Source organism: Siniperca chuatsi, linkage group LG9 (genome assembly GCF_020085105.1).
Source record: "Siniperca chuatsi isolate FFG_IHB_CAS linkage group LG9, ASM2008510v1, whole genome shotgun sequence".
NCBI lineage: Eukaryota > Metazoa > Chordata > Actinopteri > Centrarchiformes > Sinipercidae > Siniperca > Siniperca chuatsi.
In genome coordinates, this window is record NC_058050.1 from 19,570,862 (window position 1) to 19,586,060 (window position 15,199).

The 15,199-nt window shown below is 39.6% G+C and overlaps 1 long non-coding RNA gene across 1 annotated transcript in view; it reads right to left on the bottom strand.

The window, feature by feature from the left end:
* Positions 1 to 1,481: 1,481 nt before the first annotated feature.
* LOC122882146 overlaps positions 1,482 to 15,199 on the bottom strand; it is a 79,753-nt gene continuing 66,035 nt past the window's right edge. Inside the window, exon 2 of the long non-coding RNA XR_006379294.1 lies at positions 1,482 to 2,929. This is a non-coding gene — a long non-coding RNA (uncharacterized LOC122882146). The remainder of the gene's footprint in view (positions 2,930 to 15,199) is intronic.

Consider the following 15,199-nt stretch of genomic DNA (forward strand, 5'->3'; position numbering starts at 1 on the left):
TTCTGTGTCTCTCTCTCGCTGTTGTTTGGAGATCGATAGAGTCACCTTGGTTAGCTATTTGTAGCCTCACGGTTGGTGGGGTTAAGAGTGTGGGAGAGAGTGCTCCTGTGCGAGGGATGGAGTGGGTTGCATGTCTGTGTGTGTGTGTGTGTGTGTGTGTGTGTCTGTGTGCATGCATGTACAGGAGAAAGAGCACACAGGGTGTGAAGAAAGCCATGGGGATCAGCATTAGCTACAGAGCCCTTTTTGCTCCTCTTTAAACTTGATCAAAGGCAATAGTAGTTGAAGCCTATTAAGCACGTTCCTCTCAAATGTGGAGGATAAGAACACCGCATATTCAGAGGGGGCCCATATTTAAAAGCCACAGCCATTGAAACCAAAATGTATAGTTTTTTGAAAACATGAATGCCTAATAGTTAAAAAGTGAAGGGGAAAATAAAGAAGAAAGTTTTCTGAAGGGGTAAAGGCCTGAATTCAAAGGCACACCTTTGAAATCTTGAACAGCTTGATCCACACTTGCTAACTGGTTTATCAAAATCACCACAGCTATTTGCTGTGGTTGTCTGAGCTTATAAAAATACAATTTCAACTTCAGGGAAATGTTTTTGATGGCTTTTCAGTCACATTTTTATATAGTCCAGCAGATGCAGGCTGCTTTCTTTTGAGAGTTTATTTTCCCTGGTCTCCACTTCATATTGTTGAAATTTAATCACATTTCCCTGTTAGAAAGCCTAAATTAATTTTGTCCAAAAATAAAAACTTACACATGATGTGTGAAAATACAGAGACTATATAACTGAACTTGGTAAACATGTTAATTATTATATATTGAATATCTGTCAATAAAGAGAAAAAAATTGTTTCAAACCATCATCAGCCTTGCTCCTTAAATATATTTAAAATACATATATTGTCAAACACATATTAAATAATATTTTAGTATGTGAAATGTATAGTATTTCCTTATCGCAATAAAAAGCTTCTTGAACTTCCATATTCAGCTTCATCAAGAGTCAAACAGTCTGTAAAGATTGTGGAGTGGTTTGCGGATGAAATAGATACATGTATTATGACTAAAATGACAGATTATGAATGGGTGAGCGGATGTTATGTGGAGAACTAAACAGTGAGCAAAGAGGTGAGGGGAGTTCCTCATGCCACTTATAGCTGGTGTGTCTGGTGCCTGGTTTCTCCGTGCCTCGCAAAGTCCTCCAGAGGGATGAATTAGAATAAACATATATAATCAGGTAATTAGGCATTCATCACAGATCTCCGCACACACACACACACACACACATTCAGTTGCATGCCTCGGGCTGGGAAAGCCAATGAAAGCAGATTAGCAGATGTTTAAAGACAGTAGTGTGGGCTGGGGCTTGTGTGTTTATTTTTGTGTAATGACCAATTTAAAGTTTGATTTTGATTTTGTTTTTTTAAAGAGCTGGAATTTATTTAATATTGAATGTGAATATTTAAAAAAATGAGATGTAAAGTGTTTTATTTGGATACCACTTTTGTCCATTTTTAACAGTAAAAATAAAATAAAAGAACATACATTTTGCTGATGGGCTTCAAAGCAAGCTTGAGATGAACTTGTTTTAGTACACCAGAAATTATGAATGTCAGCTACTTGTTCATGTGGAGAGAAACTCTAATTAAGACGGAGGCCATCCTTTCATCAGCAGCAGCAAAGTAGTGCGTGATGTTGCCCTTGCTCATCCCACCCTGTCAAATTAATTAGTAACCATCATTAATTTGGTACCAAAACTGGTTGTGACCCGCTAATCCAGCTCCACAATGGTATCAAATCAGCCGTGTATACCTGTCAGATAAATTCTCATATCCTGTCCCATTTCTTATTCAGGAAATCTGTCAGCCTTACCCCTTCTCCCCACAATGAAAACAATCAACCAGGAAGGATTTGCGTTTGACAGTTATGACAAAGCAGAGAGGGGGCTTGATCAGTTTCAAGGTGGAATGACTGCACCCCCTAAAGGTCTTAGGAGGAATTTCACAGTAGCTTCCCTACACCTCCAACCCCCATCCACCCCACCTCCACCACCGAGCTACCAGACAGTCACACAGAGAGAGAGAAGACAGAGGGGTGTTCGTGCCACCAACATCATCCTCTCCACCAGCCTGCTCTCGTCTGCCGGGGTGCTTATGATCCATTTTCCCCCAGATATGAGAAAGTTGCTCGCTCAGAGGAAGAAAGCAGTCAATCAATGCTACTGAAATAGCCCCACTCCATTAGCAGGCGGTAACAGGAGCTGTGCCCTTGCTTAGGGGACTCTGGCTCAGGCGGCTCCAGTCCCCTAGTCTCTCTCTCTCCTGTCTTTGACTTACTGACTCTCTCCCTCTGCCTAGCCTCCCCCAGTCTCTCCCCACTCTCCCAAACTAAAACCAGATCCAGATAGTTTTACAGATATTATGGCATATCTTCCAACAGCTCTCTCATTTCCGCCTCTTTATTTCCTCTTACCTCAACACCCGCCGCAACAGTGCACCTTGTGTCATTTTAAAAGCCTGTTTTGTGGCCATCTAAACATCCTTGTCTTTGTCTTGCCAAGTCAGTCGGTCAGTCAGCCAGTGCCCTGTTTGCCTGCCTGGCCCCGCTGCCTGTCTCTGAAGACCTCTAATTGTATTAAAAGTACTCCCCTCTGTAGACCCTTACACCCCGATCTTTGTGTCGCTGAAAGCCGATACCTCAAAGCTCCTTTTGTTTTATAAGGGGAAAATCGTTTGGGAGTGGACTCCGGGATCTCCACCTGGCGTGCATGCCTCTCTCAACTGCAGATTATTACAAGGAACATCTGCTCGGGGGTCACCAGCAGTGTCAGTTGGCATAAAAAGATAGGCAGCATGGATCATCTTCACTTAAGCCCTGCATCCTCCCCCGTTTGAAGTGTACAGGACGAATGGTTTCATCCTGAGGAAAAAAAGGGAAAAAGTTTGAATATGTTAGAAAAAGTCATACAGGATGAAATTAATTATTTGGGTTAGGGTTAAGGTTTAGGGTTGGATTAGGGTTAATCCTCTAATGTAGATTTGTAGCAAGAGTGAAGGACACACAACATCCAGTGAAATTAAAGGAAGAATTGGGTATCACTGAAGCTGTATAAACACTATCACTAGGGAGTAGTGTAAAGAAGGCCTAAATGTGCGAAAATCCTGTCGTGTTACAGATTGTGAAATTTTTATTTTATTACCTTTATATGCCACTGTATTATCAAATAAAACTGATGGGGAGTAATGATGCTGTATTAATCTTGCGTATGCGCACACTCTCTGACATCGACCAGTCTGATATTCACTGCTGTCTTTCCTCAGGCACATACACCCCACCAAAACTCCTGTCTCCATCCCCCACCCAACCCCCACCTCGCCTGTCCTGTCCTAACCCAAACTCAGCTGGGCGGCACAGAGATCGTAGCTGTGTGTAACGCTGTGTCAGGTGCTATTAGAGGCTGTTAGGTGGCAGCCTCCATCACTCTCTGCCTCTCCGTGTCCACTCAAGGGGTGAGGCAGTGCAATTGCCTTACATACACGCGCACCACAGTGCAGTGACAGGAAGGCCTGATTGGCAGTGACACGACCATGTTGCAGAGGGATGGTACAGGAAGAGAGAGAGCGAGAGAGAGGGGGGACCCAGGTGGTGTCGGAGCAGCTCCACAGGGTGTTATTCTATCTATCCAGCAGGACCTCAAGAGCTGATGGGAGTATCTGTGTGTGTGTGTGTGTGTGTGTGTGTCAGGTGTTAGCATGGCCACTTCCCCAGGTGCTCTGTTGGGACATATTACATATACTGTACAATGACAGAGATGGCCCTGGATGAGACTGGATGGACTGGTTGGGGAAAAGGTGGTGTAAAACATGTGACAGAGAGAAGGATGTACTTGTCTGCTCCAGTAGAAATCTCCAGACAGCTTGTAGATTAGAAATGATTGTGTTAGAAAGGGTATTATTGTGAATGCATTACTGAATTTTTTTAAGTGCATTTGACAACCATAGGGAGTATAGTATATATTGACATTAGTTAGGTTTACATGTGTAGTGCGTACACTTATTATATTCTATTATATCCTGAAACTGGATTCTTTACATTTAGCTGCTAACTGCTGTGGAGCATGCTACAGTAGAATAAACAGCCATCTGCATGACAGAAACCAGTGCTCCCTGCTTTGTGATGAAGAGAAATGAAAGGTTCAAGAGAGGAGTGAGCATTAGCCCCCCCTGTGGGGCTGCCCTTGTCTTGCCTGATCCAATGTGTTGAAAAGTGACGGCAGCTCTGTGGCAAGATGTCTCTGGTTTGTTTCAGCTGTTGCTCGGCTTTCTTATTACCTCCATCTGCTCCGCGTCTCCACCTTGAACTTACTGCAATATTATTAAACAAATGTGGCTATTGATTTCCTGGGTCATTTGATATCTCCATATCATGGGTCATAAATGACCTCCTGTGTATTAACGTTCACCCTTTTGATTATTTAATTGGCCAAAATGCTACTTTTAATTAAATGCTGTAAAGGTCCACTAAAACTGAATCACTCATGTCATGAATATTTGCAAGCTGTGATTCAGTCTTCTGCAATAAAGTGTAGGCCATAGTCCAAATTAACTAAGGAGAGGTTGAAATGCTCCCACTGGCGTAATTTCTTTGACTTTTTTTCGTATTCAGGGTATAATGTTGAGAGTGGTAGTGTAGCACAGCTGACTATGCAGATAGTGTATTCCACATTGTAAGTAATTATAAATAGTATTTAAACACTGGATATTTTCCCTAAATGTACTGTCATTACAGTGTTTGGGAACAAAACAGTCTTTTGTTTGTCTTTTCGGTATGTGATTCTGCACTACAGTTAATGTCTGTCAGGTGACTGGCAATTAGATTCATTTTCAGTTAACTCAATGTGTCTGTCCACTTCACATTATAGATCATTGCTTCTTGCCTCATATGTTTTTGCCATTTGCTTCTTCATTATTGTTTGCTCAAACTACACTCTGATAACAAAAAAAAACTTCACCAGTATGTACTAGCTCCCACAGACATTGTGTATTGTACTGCATGTTTCTCAGGTCACCAACAAATAGGATCCATCACACAATAATACCTATACAAGTAATTGCCTTTCTTCAGGCTATAAGGCCCCGAGGTCCTCTTGTCCACCGAAAGCTTTGCTCATAAACTCCTGATTCTAAAATTTGATATTGCGGAGGCCCCGCTATTGTTGTTCGCACCAAAGCCTGGCTGATACTGTGTTAGCGCCTGGGCTAAATCTCATGTTCTTCACATTGTATCTCATAACTCAGTTAGCTTTTCAAAAACACAAGATGTTTTCACAATGCTCAGAGGGAAATGACTCATGTATCAACTTTGACACGGGAAAAGCTCAAATTATGACATGAACAACTTGTGAATCATTTTTACAAATACGCATTTTTTATACTACTGTATTTCTACTACTATTAACCTCTCACGCAACAACATTTACTTAATCTGCCTCAAATGATCAGCAAAAACAAAAGATGCTTTGGGCCATCAACAACCACTTTGCTGCCCCCACTTATCCCTGGTGCAAAAAAATGTCCCAACCACAAAGAAGGAACTCCAACAAACAATAAAGACAATTTAACAGTAATGTTCAGTGTAATTTTTAGAATCAGACAGTGTGGTTTGTCATTTCTTATTTGATTGAGTCTGAGTAAACAACATTACGACCTTTGCTTATGTTGCTTTGTTGCCTTTGGCTATCTGCCAAATGCAGCCAACAAATCAGGGCTTATTTCATAAATGCATTTGCCCAGCCTATTGCATCGGACAGTGGAAGATCAGATTTATTCAGGTATGTGTGTACCACTCACTCACTACAGACAGTCACACAATATCAGTTATATCACTAACATAGTTACACTACTTGTCACAATACATGATTTTGTCCCAGTATTCTACATATTTCTTGCTTTCAGTTCAAACCATGTCAATACTAATGAAAACATGTTGACTGAGGATAGGAAACCTAACAATTAGGCATATTTCCTCCTTAATAAATACAGCTCAATAATACCAAATGGTCCTTACACCTAGTAAGAAGCGGTGGAGTGTGTTTACATGGCTAGTCCTCTTTGAAAGGGACAGACCTTATTAGTGTTTGTTTGTCCCTTGTCTTGAACATCCCAGTAAATGACAAGGGAATTCATTTTCTAACATCTGAAGCTAAACATGAAAGAACATTCTGGTAATTAGTATATAGTGATTAATGATTGTCAGAATCATAGCTTCTGCTGCTTTAATCAAATAAACACACACACAAAAATATACCATGTGTATATCCAGGATGCTATTCCCACTAGAGCAAGGTTTTGTAGATTCTGAAATTTCCATGTGGATGGAATCCTAAAGCACAACAAGGTTTTGCTAAAATGAGTACATGGTGTATATTTACCAGTTATCTAAAGCAGAGATGTGTAGTAGATTTGAAATGATGAAAAGGTATGCTTTGGTCAATTTGGTCAAATTTAATAAATCTTATTGTACAATGGCAGTGATTCAAAACCCCACAGAAGGTACAGAGTGAATGTTTATTTATTCACACACATTAAAATTATTATTAACAATATTATCTGCCTGGTAGCATCTTCGTAGCTTATATATATTTTCAAACACCATGAGGCAAATAAGAAGAGGTAAACAGATCCATGCTATCCAGATAGAATGGCACAAACACACACACAAACACACACAATGCATGCGCGCAAAAATCATTGCTAATTATTTCAAGCAACACACTGATCAATCCTTCATAACATAACATCATTCCCCATGTAGGTTCTCAGCTGCAATCTGATTCTGGTAATGTTTTTAAGGCTCTCATGACTTTAGCTTTTCTATCGGCTTTATGGATTTTACTCCACTGAAAAGGACTAGGAGACCACTTCTGTTCTAAAGGAGTGTATCATAGCCCATCTGATTAGATTGACAAAATATTCAATAAAACACTTGTTAAAAGTAATCTAATAAGAAGTCATGCAATGTTACCCAATGATCCAAACTAGCCTTATTGTTGAGTCTGCATACTGTATATCATTCACTGTTGGACTTCATTTTATTTGAATCAGACATTGTTTTATATTCCAAAAAGAAAACTGAATCCATTCCTTCCATTTTCATGAGATTTTCAAGACAAGAGCAGGTAAGGGTATTAACACCTCTTGAAAATGTGCACTTCTGCACATGTACGAACCCCAGTGCTTCCCCCAGCCTGGATTTCTCTGAGGTGAAAGGTTCCAAATCCCTCTTTAGATGGGTTGATCTTCTCAGGCCCATTATGCCCCTTCAGTGTGACAGACTGGAAGCTGAGAGGCAGTCCGGGCAGAACAAAGATAAAGAAGGAATTAAAGAAGGAAAACCGAACTCAACTTCAGCATTTGTATAACTTACCCTATCTTACACCTGAGCATTAGGACAATTCAGTTTGTATTCCCTCCTTAATGCCTTGTTTCCCATCGCCCTTCAAACTGTGCTAAAGCCCTTCACTAAAATGTCAGCAAATCATTCTGTTACTGGAGACAAAAAGTTTTTGTAGACCTGGAGAACTGACAATTCTTCATTGGCATAATCCCTCCGGAGACTGATTTAGATACATTTTTATAGTTCCTCTATTATTAAATAAAAGACAAATGTAATGTTAGAATGAATTACTCCTACTGGAGTCAGTTTTGAGAAGATAACACACATTTACACTAAATGCTTAATACTCAAAAACAGGATAATCTCCTAATCAAATTTACATAGATTTTTGATTGACTGAAGTGACGTTGGAGATTCCAGTTGACGTTTTGGAACCCCAAAAATAAAAATGCTAAAGCCAGTGTTGTTTTATTAATTGAAACTATAGCTTTTAATGCCCCTTTTAGGACTCTAAATCGAGTGGTCATACTTTATGGTCTACCATGCAAGAGACATGTGAAAGAGGCACTCCAGATGAGAACACTGACCAAAAAGTAAGTAATGTTTTGTTCACTTCTAACTTTTTATTATGGCAATATTGTCCAGTCCACTTTTCTAGTAGGACAAAGAGTATATCTCATGACAGTAAGCTGATTGAGCTGAGGGCAACAACTAAGTCCCCAAAGAGAAAGCTGAGATTGACTGTTGGGAAACCTGGGACACAACTCATCCCCTGAAGCAGTTGATCACAACACAAATGACAAATAATTGACTGGATGATGGATGATGAGATTAGATTTATGGGTTTAAACAAGGTCAAACATCTCACTCCCACCTGCTAAACCACAACACTGCTCCAAAAGATGGAATCAGAATTATGGTTATGTGCATGATAATTCTCCTATCATGGCCTTGGGAAGGTTGTTAAGGACTTGTGTGATATCCACTAGGTGTTGTGTTTAACAGCTGAGCCTAGTGGGTCAAAACACAAGGTCAGAGGAACAAGGAGAGGGATCCATTTACTGCTGCTGAGGTTGGGGCAAAGGAAGTGGTTAGGTATATCTTGGTCTATGTCATGGCTGTGTCCAGGGCTTTTATATTCTACAATATTAGAAAAACGATGTTCAATGACAGTCAGAGACTGATATTTACTGAAGGTTCAGTGATGCTAAGATTAGTCGACACCACCAAAATGAACTGGAAAATGAACAACAATGCAAGTCCACTGTGTTTCTTGGTCTTTAAAATAATTATAGCAAAATTAAAGACAACTGGAAAAGACAACATGCAAAACATTATCAAGACTTGCATGAAAATTAAATTATATTTCATAGCGATGCTGTCATTTTTCACTACACAAAAATGTTCCAATTTCCTGAAAAGGTGACTTTGGAGATACAAGTTTTTAGGACATTTATGGGTGATCCGAGAGGTCATGCTGAGACATGCTGTAAATCAGCATTGTAGAATATTTGCACTGGCTCCTGTTTAGTATTATTCTCCATTCTTCCTTAATCATCTAGAAAATACTGTAAATGTTTACCATAAAACAAATCCATAGCGACACTATATTGTAGGTAGTGTACAATATGTGATGTACAGCTCCTACTCCACACTGCGTGTAACATCAAATCAAATGTTCTTCACGATTTTGCATTTTAAAATGTGATGGGATATCTCCATTTCATTTATTTATAAATTATATTTTCACTGCTGTTATAAAACCTTCACTTAAAATGTGCAGTGTTTATCATAAATGCCCTTTCTCTGATTTGATCAATGATTTGTTCATGAACCCAACACTTGAGTCACATAATGAAGGCCAACCTTTCTTATATGGGGTATTTTTTCAAGACAAAATGCTCACTCGCAGTGTTGTTTACTTTGCCATTAACTCATGAAGAATAAATTACCCACTTTAGAGGTTTCCAAGTTCACTACCGGTGTGAAAAAAAGCAGGGGAAGTTTACTATTTATAGAAGGTAAGTGGTTAACTTTTATATGCACTTTGGTAGTTTTTGCACAGTTTGTCTCCTTCATCCTCCATGGCTCGAGGACAAGGGAGCTGTTAACTGTTGAGAGCCAATAAAATTATTATTGCTGCTATCTTTAACATGCTGTGAATGAGGCGAGCCTTAAACAAACTACAGACTGCAGCGGAAGAATGATTAACTCTTGTATTTATAACGCTCACTGTGTAAAGCAGCCAACCATATTTTTCCAAATGGTTGAATTTTATTTAAAGGACATACATTTCCTAAATCTTTGCCAATATATCTTCTGTCAGCCACAGGATGAGATGTATAAATGTGTTCTTTTCTTTTCTTGAATAACAGATTTCATATGAAACATTATTTTATCATCAACTGGAATGAAATAATCAACCATTTTTGTTTATTAACAAAATAAAGCCTTGAAGCCATATTTAGAGGAACACCATCTTTGCAGTGGTTGTGTATTAATGCAGAAGTTTTCAGATCTTAGATCAGAGTACTGCTGCTTTTCAACAAACTACCAAATACTTAAGTGTAGTTAGCTGCATTCACTTGTAGTCCCTGATTTAATAGCTAGCAGAGCTTTGGATCCTAAAATCTGTGGCTAAAAACCACTAGATTAATTCATATATGAGACCACATTGTACTTACATACAGTACTGGCATACAAATAAACTATTTTACAGCCTATTTTGTTCAGTTGCACTAATTGAAACCATGCTAATTATTTTACATCTAAAGTGACAAATATGTATCAAATTATATGATACATTTTCTCAAAAAAACATGTTCAATAAAAATCCTGTATTGCTGGGGCAAGCAAAACAAATGCAATGCTTCTAATAGAGCTACAGCAATCAGTCCATATGGTTACCTATATGTTATGTTTATGAGTAGCCAGTGAGTGAATACTTTGCTGTAGACAGGTCATTACTTAAGTAGCCAATGCACAGACTTTGCTTTTTGAGAATAATTTATCTAAGACCAAAATAAATCAATGCATATTTATAAAACATATGTTACTAGATTTAGACAAGCTGCAAAGCCCAACTCCATTAATAAATTGAGAATGTGATGATTCATTACCGTATGGATTTCGAGGGCATATCCATGCAAATGGCCAAGAAATGCAAATGCATAGCATCATCAAGCAGAGTGCTCAAAATAGATTGCCACAAGGTAAACACAGGGCACACCACAAACATTTCCACTGGACTATGCTGGTCTATCAATTTAAAAATCATAATGTCCAATATCTTGAACGTGGGCATACATTATGTCAGAGAATATCTATTTGATTTAGTTGTTGATCTAGAGCTTGAGAGGTAAGGAGTACCCGCTTTCTCTGACAAATGGCATTTTAACTTCTAAGTGAAGATCTGAAATAGCTCTCCTTAATTGCCCTTTAAGATTGCAGCACCAATTATTAATCAATGGGTGTCAAGGGAGCCAGGCCCTCCCTGTATTTAAAGCAATAAATTGCTGAATTATATTCATATTTATTCTAAGTAGGTCTTCATTGTAATTGGCATGTTATTAGGCTGAGGGCTTTTAGTCTGTATCAAAGTAATTCAATTAAAAAAATGAAATATAGATCTGTCTGGGATAAACAAACAAGCCAGCTGTAATATGACAGAAATGCAGTGAACGGTCTGGTTAAGTAGCTCATTATTTTTGCCCTTCCTTGAGGAAAATAGCTGCTTCAGGAGTATGGGGCCGGTTTCCATTGTAGCAGCCGGGGACTATGGAAGCACCTCATCAATCCACTTATCCCTGTTCCGTTGGTTGGATAATCTGAGTGTCTGACACTAATGGTGAGGTTGCCTCACGACTGAGAAAATATACAGAGGAACCAGCTGAACCCCCTCCTCAGTTCTCTTCCTCTCTCGTCTTTAGACACACTCTTTTTCCCTCTCTCTCACACACACGTACAGACAAACATGTAGTGCATACTCCGTCTCCCTCTCTTTTCCAATGTTCAGTCAAGAGGGTAATCCTAAGCTCCTTTACTTATCTCAGGGAGGAATTTCCAGCATTAGTCATGATAAGACACAGGTCCTCACTGATAAAGCGAAGGAAAGCTCTCCAAAGCTAACTAAGGAGGAGATACTTACGGAATGCAGTTTCTGCAAGAAACCTGCTGGATTTAGATGAAAAGCTGTTGTCTATATTGCTTTAAAGGACACCACAACTCTATGGTGACTATTTGTAAAATAATTAGTACATTGGTACTTTGGTGTAAATATATCCATTCACTAATATTGATGTATAGATATACTATATACTACAGGTATGTTGCTAAGCCAGCAACTATTAGAGTTAGCTGTGTAACTTCAGTAACACAGACAACTCAGACATCATGATTCAAACTCAGTGGTAGAGATGAGCCTCCTGTCTGCTGAAACAGTGGCGTTTACTTTGGTAGGAAATTGCAATACATTATGTTTTGCTACATATTGTTGGGGGGTTTTGCAGGTCAAAGTGATTTACACCTTTGGAGAGAGTTTGGCTCATGTGAGGGTGGAGCAGAGCTATGGGAGGTTGTGGGGTGTAAAGATTTATCATTTATATGAACTTTTTACAAGCGTCATGCCTTATCCAGAAACAACAACACAGGTATTTAACCTGTTCCTTGTCAAGCCCTGCCTGGAAAACCTCCATTCTTCTTTAGGGAGTAGGTGGACATTTGTTTATTTTCAACTTTGGCTAATTGACCAAACTATCTTTACGATTTTCCAGTTGCAGCACTATAAGTACATGACTGAAATGAACATTCTACCTCACAGAAACAGCATCTGACGGATGGCGTGGGTTCATATGAAGGTTAGGGCCTACGAGCGTGGAGAAACTAAAACAGTGGGCCTACATGGCCCCCATCTGCACCCTGAATCCTGCGTTAAAGAAAGCAGCTCTGTCACATTAATCTTGGAAGCAAACTTGCAAAGCAATTTGTTGAAGGTCAGCAGAATATGTGATAAAAGTGTAGTCTTGTTAAGCATCCATCATGGGCTGATTCGGATTTTGAGCAAAGATGTAGTGACAAAAATACACAATGGGTTCAGGATAATGGGTTTAGGCAGGGATATTGGTTTGGGTAATACAGTTAATAGGTCCTTGGATCTGGGGGCTCTTTTAGGCAGATATGAGAAGCATCACCGGCTGTCATATTCTCCGATGAGAGAATGCATTAGAGCAAACTCTATTTAGTAAAAGACAATTCAATTAGGGACTATTCAGAGACCCCCGATTATTTCCCTACGGGCATCTGCTCAGTCGAGGCAATATTCAGATTTCATTGTGTTTTCAAAGTGGAGAAATGTCAACGGCTGGCTCCTGCAGTGGTCGGGGGGCCTGTGTGGACATTTATATTTCAGCGGTCAAACAAATGAAGACAGAATTTTCTCAATACACCCCTAATGTACAGTAGCAATATTTTATGGATTGAGTGGCTGCATTTAGAGGCTATGAGAGGCTATATGGCTCAGTTTGTGTTTTTTCTATATAGTATAGTCCTCCATTTTTTATAAATTCTTCTTTAAGAATCAAAAACACCATGGACTAGAGGTTAATTATATATGTGCTGCGTGTCAAATGAAACACAAGTTACAAGTACATTAAAGCAATATTTGATAGATATTTGTTAATAATATATCAACCACGTGAGTATATTCCCGTCAGTGTCTGCAGAAAGAACTGACCATTCAACAACTGATGTATTTCCATGTATACAATTTAAGTTCTAAAAATTTACACCACATGACAAGTTGGGATTTTCTATACATCAAACACATATGCTGCACATATCATGTGTGACCATATAGTAAGTGATATATCCTCCATTATCAAGCATGAAAGTATATTCCTATGTCATTCACACATATGTTGCACATATCGTGTATGTCAGTGCATGGGCTATATACTTTAAAACATTCTACTATGTCAGTACATTAAGGCATATGTCTACATTGTACACACATATGTTACACATATCATCGGACGTCGAGACTACACCTGTCTCTACATGAAACCGGAGACCTGCGCCTGCATCCAGGGGCTATGCAGCGCAGTGACAATGCAACTGGGTCACAGATAGTCATAAATCCAACCTCCTAAGGATATTACACAAGAAATGGAGATGCCAACAAATCAATTCACAGTTTGGTAGTGGGCTCATAAAGCGTCTTTACGAGCTCATCTAAATCCAATCCGCATGATTCCTATGTAAACAGAGACGTACAGTATTTCATGCAAAGGTACTTCCTGCAGATGACATTGCAACAGGGGTGTGTCACATAAACAAGCAGGCAATTGTTTAACATTAGCAAATGTCAATCTAATGGTTTCATTGTGTTCTGTGTTTGTGCTGGTTTGCAAGTCTGCTGTTTTGACAGTTGCTAACTTTATTTTGACCAAATACTGACAGGTCTTAGGGAGCGCTGGAGACCCGACAACTTCATGGAAAACATAAAACTTCACAGTGTCAGTGCAATTAATGAAGCGCTTGAAGAGTTCTTCCTTGAGCGAGGAAAGGGCAGACAATTTTACCAGTGGAAAGAAAGTAAGAGAGATGTCTCACTAGATTAATTCGTCGAAGTCGCAACGGTGTTATTACCGGGAACAGCTCCAGGATTTCTATTTCACCATGAGACCGTGTTGATAAAGTGCTCAGAGCTCTGGACATGAATCTACCCGTGCAACACAAGTTGGGCAGATTTTAACTGTGTACATTAGATATCTCCTCTGCAGACATATTGAATGACGAAAGACATGACATGATAGTGGCAGGCTACTAAGATTTATTCTGAAATCCAACCATATCACATGACTGCTTTGAGAACAGTAAACTTAGTTCCTGACTCCAACTGACATTCACATTTAATCCACCACTGAATCATGTCCTTCCTGCGGCTCTGTCTCATATACACTACAAAAATGCAATGAATCCATTTTGACACCAGGTCAAATAATATTCAATATTTTTTTTGTTACTATACAAATGCAAGCTTAATCATTATCAGCATACTGGTGACCGTCTGCCTGTGAGGTGTATGATGTTAAAATATGCTTGCACTTCTATTCTTCAACTCTCAATGACAGAAGGGACCTTGGTAACGAAGAGCAAATGTCCGTGCTTGCATGTAGAACAAAGGAGCTTGATATCAGCACAATGCTTAGGCCAGTATTTCCACCACCGCTTGTCTCAGCAGGGTTAGCATTTTGCCTCCGACTGATTGGCTGGTCACTGCCCTTCTCACTGACTGTGTGGGCATTAACTTGTCAGAAGAAAAAAAGAACAACTTTGACAATGTCCTTTCTTTTTCCACTTGCCACACAGATCTTTGCTTGGCTGTGGCAAAGTTTGACTGAACCTTTTGTCTGGGGGAGTTGGGAGAGAGAGACACAAAGTGAGAGAGAAAAGGAGAGAAGAAGGGGGGAAAGGGGACACAACAGCGACCATATGTTCAATGTGACCCTCATTATTCTCAATTAGGGCAGCCATCCATGGAATGGTCTTGCTGATAACAGCCCATAACACCTTCAGTGGAATGGAGCACAATCTTCCAGTGGCACGATGGACGAGCAGGGTGGCGAGCGGACGCGTGCATGTCTACGTCTGTGTGTGTGTGTGTGTGTGTGTGTGTGTGTGTGTGTGTGTGTGTGTGTGTGTGTGAGTACGTGTTCCCTAAGTAAGTTTGCATGGACACCTTCTTTAAACTTACATGCCGTAGCGTGCATGCACTCATGCTTGTATATGAATATG